At 35.3% G+C, this 6,168-nt stretch overlaps 1 protein-coding gene across 4 annotated transcripts in view; it reads right to left on the bottom strand.

Annotated features, from left to right (window-relative positions):
• STAU1 (staufen double-stranded RNA binding protein 1) overlaps positions 1 to 3,265 on the bottom strand; it is a 55,045-nt gene extending 51,780 nt beyond the window's left edge. For 3 of the 4 annotated variants that reach the window (XM_015560719.1, XM_006758802.2, XM_006758803.2), the window contains exon 1: positions 3,169 to 3,261. The gene's annotated coding sequence lies outside the window, so the exon portion shown is untranslated. Of the gene's footprint in view, positions 1 to 3,168 lie in introns of all 4 variants that reach the window. The other variant, XM_006758804.2, reaches the window with a different exon arrangement.
• Positions 3,266 to 6,168: the final 2,903 nt, after the last annotated feature.

The following is a 6,168-nucleotide window of genomic DNA, read 5'->3' as shown; positions in this document are numbered from 1 at the left end:
CTATTTGTTATCTTACTTCTATCATTGACAGTCCCTCTAGGTTGTGGGCTGCTTGCCTGTGTTCCTGAGAAGCATCTACGGTACCAGTCTATAGAGTGTGTTTTCTTTAGTGAATTACCGGTATGTTTACCGGTAATAAACTTGCACTGTTTTATGTATATGTTTGATTACATACAGCCTTGTGACAGTTTTCCTGCATGTCATAAGCATTTGAATATAAATCAAAATGTTAAAATCAAATCTGATATTGTTTTACCTTTTATTTGGTGTGTGGAAGGTGTGCGGAAGAGGGGGTAGTCTTATACGGCGAGTATATAACAAACTCTGTATTTTGAGTGGAAATGTTAGGGGGTCGTCTTATACGCCCAGTCGTCTTATACGCCGGCAAATACGGTATCTACAATAATGGTTTAGTCTTATTCACTCTCAACTAACATTGTTAAATCATTGTAGTGTGACATAACTGCTTTAACAAATATAGAACATCGTTTTTAATATCTAATTTTTAACTGGATTAACTTATAATTTATAATGAAGTATCTGTACTTTTGTGTAATCAACACATCATTGGCCATTATAATAAGTGATGTCTCAAACAAGATGTGTTTAAAAAAGAAAAAAGAAAGAAGTCATCCTTATTCTAGATAAGATTTTAAGATAGCCACAAACATTTCACTACATATCTCCCCATTGAACTCCTTTATTAAATCTTGTGTGGTATGGAAAACACAGATACAAAGAAGTACTACAGTTCCTTGCCATGATAAAGCACTTGGAGTATCAATAGCAAGTTTAGGATATACTCATTCAATATTCAACAGAAATTTATTAAGCATCTGCTACATGTGAACCCTTATATGTCAGATTGTACATTCTCCAGTGATAGAATCAATTTGTTAGTTTTCCTCAAAGATACAGAAGAGATTTTTTTTTAAATATGTTTTTACTGATTTCAGAGAGGAAGGGAGAGGGAGAAAGAGATAGAAACATCAATGATGAGAGAGAATCACTGCAGAAGAGATGTTTAAGCAGCCAACTGTAAATCTATTCATCTGTTCTCTTTTAATTTTTGAGAAGCTCCATTCTCAGAGAAACTTTGTAAACAACATGGAAAAGTTAAGGAAGAAACCACTTTTCCTACAATAACCTTGAAATACGCCTAAAATACCTTTATTTCCAAGATATTTTTCTGATACATCTTTCTAGTTGTAATGTGCTTCTATGTTTTCTGCAAGTAAACTTACTCCCAACTGTACGCCCCCCCCCCCAGCACCTGCCATTCCCTGCCCCTGGAAAACAGCAATTCATTGACTCCAATAATTATCCAAACATCTACAGACAGGGCACCCACAAGTATAGAAACATGACAATCACTACCATCATAAAAAATCATTTCCAAAGAGACAACGTCAAGCAAATAATGTCCAATAGCAGGCCCATGTGTCAAATCACAATACTAAAAGGTTCTTTAAAAGAAATAAGACCAAACTACTTAAAAGAGAGAGAGAAAAAAAGACCATTATGTACTTGGTACTCAAGAGGAAGACACAGGAAAAGTAACCCTGATGAGACACAATCACCTAGAAGACAATAAAATCAGCCAAAAATAATGCCTGGAAATAATCCAGGCTGTTCAAGACCTTTGCATCCAATACAAGTGACTGAATGTGGCCCCTGTCTTACAGTTGGCCCAATGCCAACTGGGCAAGGGAGGATTTTCTTTCCACACAAATGTAACCATTGGGTGGTCCATTTAAAGAAACACTTCCTAAAAGAGAATTCATTATTAAATGTTCATCCTAGAACAACCATCACACCATACTGTGTACTAAAGAAAAACAAATTGCCTCTGCAACCTAACAAGCTGCAAATCTTACTTTCTTTTTTAGCTCTAAAACCTTATCAAGCTCCCCTCTCTTCCCTAGATAAATTTTTAAAAATAACTAAACTCAAACACATTATTTTTATAAACTGCAAGTGTTTTTAAAATCTAAACTTATAGAAACATAGAAAAATGTTTTAAACCAACCAAAATGAATATCTATAATATGCTAGAGATTTTTAAGAAGTACCTTGTGACATATTCTCAAATACGGAGCTTGGTTCAACATAATAGTTAACTGGCTTTTCCTTTTAGAAAAGGGAAATTGTAGTCTGTAACCATGTGCCATCTACCTAGAAACAAACATGACTGCATTTACCATCATCTTCATGCAAAACAGACCAGTGCCAAGACCCAGTTTCTAAGAAACCAGCCTTGCTGCTAAGTAGCAACCAACAATTTTAAATTAAATCAGACTGAGCTGTGGCTTTCAGTTTTGCTCCCAATTCAGATAGCAATTACGCATCCAACTTTTGGCAAGCCGCTGCCCAAAGCCTCAGTTTCCCCAAATCACTTTGTAATCGAGTATTTGACAAAGCCTCAGTCCTAGCAATCTGAGAGCTAAAACCCTGAAGGTGTTTTTTGAATATACAAAGTCAGTATGATGAGTGTAAATCCATTCACTGAGCTTTGTACAAGTTCTCTAATTTCCTGATGCTTCAATTTCCTCATTCCAAAGGATGTTGGATTAATTTGTCCACTACTGCCACCTCAGAGATATGATATGATGATGTGCTTTCAATTCTTAGAAAGTGCTAAAAAAAAACACAAAGTAGTGTATTTTGCAGATAAAAGACTGTAAAATCCTAGGAGCACTCTTACAAAACTTTTTTGGTCTAAATGATCACAGCCAGTGGTAAACAGAATTTGAATCCTAACCCTATCTCATGATAGAAAACAAAGCTGAATTAGTTCCACAGGTTTGAAAAACAAGTTTAACATAAACAATCTGAGAAATCAAAGGCAAACTACAAAAGTTTCTATAAACAAGACACTTATTTGACAAATAATGTTAATGACTTCAGTAGTCAATTTTTACATCTCTACATTTAAAGTATATGGCAATGCCAGCTAGCGGGTTTTACATCTTGCCAACAATTTCCCCTGCATTTAATTGCTTTCTAATTAAAATCTCAAGAATAAAAAGAAATTCAGACTGTATAAAATCTCGTTTCTCTAATATTATAGCCAGAAGTAAATGTCATTTTCCACATTAGTCACTGAAAATTTTAAAAATATTATGAATTATGAACAGGCCTGAAATTATAGAGCCAAATTATGTGTACCTTAAAAAGAGGTGCTCCAGGAACAATGTTGTTGTGGTTCAGGTCTGAGAGGTTATGTAGTTAGAAAACCCCTGGAAAAAAAGAAATAATAATTTACAGAGGATATCTTTTTCTGAAAATGAATATATATAAATGGCTAAAGTTTGGGGGAAATCTAAAACTTCCAAGTAGGGAAGTTTCCAAAAACATGATGTCCTGGATTGGCACACTCGAGTCTACAAAAGGCACGACTGCATAAACATGAACATAGAATACAGTAGAAATTTCCTTTTTGGTCTCAATTACTTTCTGATAAGAGAGCTGTGAATAACTAAGATTTACTTTTTTAAATAAGGAACTGGACATCATATATTGCCTAATCACACAAGCCTGACTTTTAAACTGCTTCACTACTAGTATTTTATTTATAAATGTCCTTAAATATCTATTAAGTCCATGTGCTTGGTGTGCAAATACAATTTAGATAGGAAATTTTACAAAGTGGTATCTTACACATAAATACTCTTAAATTGCAAAATACAAAAAAGCAAATTATATCTAGTAAATCCAAATCATAATCCTTCTTTAGGATTTTAAGTGACATAAGAGTTTAATTCTCAAACTCTCAGGTCTGCTTTATCTAGAATTTTCCCACCTTTTAAATGGCAGGAGTTGATAGCAAATAGAATTTCTCACTTTGAGATGCTTTTTGCATTTTTATGTCATTTATTTCTGCTCTGATCTTTATTATCTCCTTCCTTCTGCTCACTCTGGGTTTTTCTTGTTGCTCTCTTTCTAGTTCTTTGAGATGTAGAGTTAGATGATTTACTACCATTTTTTTCTTGTTTTTTGAGGTAGGCCTGTAGAGCTATAAACTTCCCTCTCAGGACTGCTTTCATTGTGTGCCATAGGTTTTGGATTGTTGTGTTTTCATTGTCATTAGTTTCCAGGCTGTTTTTAATTTCTTCTTTGATCTCATTGGTAACCCAATCAATATTTAATAACATGCTATTCAGCTTCCAAGTGTTTGAGTGTTTTGGATTGTTTTTATTGTAGTTTATTTCTAATATTACTGCACTGTGGTCTGAGAAGATGCTTGGTATGATTTCAATCTTCTTGAATTTGGGGAGACTTTGTTTGTGACCCAATATGTGGTCTATTTTTGAAAATGTCCCATGTGCACTTGAGAAGAACGTATATTCTGCGGCTTTGGGGTGAAATGTTCTGAAGATATCTAGTAAGTCCATCTGATCTAGTGAGTCATTTCGGATTGCTGTTTCTTTGCTGATTTTTTGTCTAGAGGATTTATCCAGTGCTGTCAGTGGTGTATTGAAGTCCCCTACTATAATTGTATTGTTGTCGATCTTTCCCTTGCTATCTTCCAGGAGTTTTTTAATGTATTTGGGTGCTCCTACACTGGGTGCATATATGTTTATCAGGGTTATATCTTCCTGTTGTATCGTGCTTTTTGCATTTTTAGAACATAATTTTGCTCATTTCAATTTCTCACTGCTACTGTGACTTAATAAACAAAAAATAGCTGTTTACTGTCCAAATGATTTTAGAAATAAAATCAAGTGTTCTTGATTAGCTCTACCATATTTTAATAGCTCAAGCTCTTCTTTTTGTAGTATACTATAATAACAACTTTCCAATCTAGAACCATTTGTTCCATAATCTCACCCAATCAAAAACTAACATGAATGAAAAGTGGAAAAGGGCCCTAACCGGTTTGGCTCAGTGGATAGAGCGTCGGCCTGAGGACTCAAGGGTCCCAGGTTCGATTCCGGTCAAGGGCATGTACCTTGGTTGCAGGCACATCCCCAGTGAGGAGTGTGCAGGAGGCAGCTGATCGATGTTTCTCTCTCATCAATGTTTCTAACTCTCTATCCCTCCCTCTTCCTCTCTGTAAAAATCAATTAAAATATATTTTTTTAAAGTGTGGAAAAGGCCTCTGAGCAGCCCAAACAGATGTCTAAGACTCACCTAATTGAGTCCATGCCTTTTACCAATGGGGCTTTCCTCCATTCAAACCCATCTATAATGAACAATTATGGTAGATTTGATTATCTAGGTTTCTAGCCCAAAACAGAAGTTAAATAATTAGACTGGGAAAAAAGGAGCTGCTAAAGTCAGACATAAGGAAAATAGTAAGAAACAACTGCCAACCACTCAAAGCAAAGTAAAAAGGAGAGAGGAGAAATATAACAGTCTGCAACCATTTGGATTCCAAACATCGTTACACAACACAAGTGATGGCTGACATTCATATACACATTCACACTTCCATAAGTAAACATTTTTTTAAATCCTCCAACTATTTTCAAATGATAATCCAAAACCATCATGCTTATTACCAATATATGCATACAGCACTTACTCCAAACAGCAGCAGAGAAGAAAGACTGTGGGTTAAACACAATTCCCTTTCTTTCCCACTCAAGAAACATACTAGAATCCAAGCGCATGAATTAAACTAATTGCTTTAGCCCTAGCCGGTTTTGCTCAGTGGATAGTGTCAGCCTTTGGACTGAAGGGTCCTGGGTTTGATTCCGGTCAAGGGCACATGCCTAGGTTGCGGGCTCGTCCCCAGTAGGGGAGGTGCAGGAGGCAGCCAATCAATGATTCTCTTTCATCATTGATGTTTCTATTTCTTTCTCCATCTCCCTTCCTCTCTGAAATGAATTAAAATGTATTTAATTTAAAAATTTCATTGTTTTTTTCATCCCATAAATAATTATTGAACACCTACTATTTGTAGGCACTATTCTAGACATTGACGAGAGAGGAGCACACAAATAAGATACAGTCTCTGTCTTTGTAAACTTCACATTTGTATAGGAATAGCCTTGAACACAACACAAATTTAAGTAAATAATTCACAGTGGCATTTTAATTAGCAGTAACAAATCATTTATAATACACATCACCTCATAACTAAAGAAGACACAAGAGAATTTAAAAAATCTCTTGGCTACAAAATGCTGATTTAGGATAAGGGCCAACCAGCTAGCACATGGC

Source organism: Myotis davidii, unplaced genomic scaffold (assembly GCF_000327345.1).
Source record: "Myotis davidii unplaced genomic scaffold, ASM32734v1 scaffold935, whole genome shotgun sequence".
Classification (NCBI taxonomy): Eukaryota; Metazoa; Chordata; class Mammalia; order Chiroptera; family Vespertilionidae; genus Myotis; species Myotis davidii.
The sequence above is the reverse complement of the archived record's forward strand: the minus strand, read 5'-3'. Positions and strand labels throughout refer to the sequence as shown.